Genomic DNA, 429 nt, shown 5'->3' with positions numbered 1-429 from the left:
TGCTCGTCATAGGGTGGCATGCATTTATTGGCTGCGCAAAGAGTGCCTGCTGGAGGACTTCGGGTAAAGAATAAGGGGAACTATTATTCTGCGCAGTTTCATTCAGAGAACCACCGGCTCAATTCATGAAGTCGATAAGACAAACTGCCGGTGAAGATGTTAGCCGAAAAATATCACAAACGATCACTCAAATGAGTCTGAACAGGGTTCAAACCTCGCTCGTCGAAAAGCGAGACCCCCGACTATATTCAACCGGGAGTTTGGCTGAGCGATGATTTTTCCTAGAACCTCCTGCGACAATTTGTCAATTCGCATACCTTCACTGAAATCGTGTTTCCAGGCCCCCGAAATTCGACAATGCTCGCTCCTCAGGAGGAGAGGCTGATCGGAGCTAGCTTCATAAGCGGCCTGCGGCTGCCAACGCCTGTA

Source organism: Galendromus occidentalis, unplaced genomic scaffold (assembly GCF_000255335.2).
Source record: "Galendromus occidentalis unplaced genomic scaffold, Mocc_1.1 scf7180000077427, whole genome shotgun sequence".
Classification (NCBI taxonomy): domain Eukaryota; kingdom Metazoa; phylum Arthropoda; class Arachnida; order Mesostigmata; family Phytoseiidae; genus Galendromus; species Galendromus occidentalis.
This window is presented reverse-complemented; position numbering follows the sequence as displayed.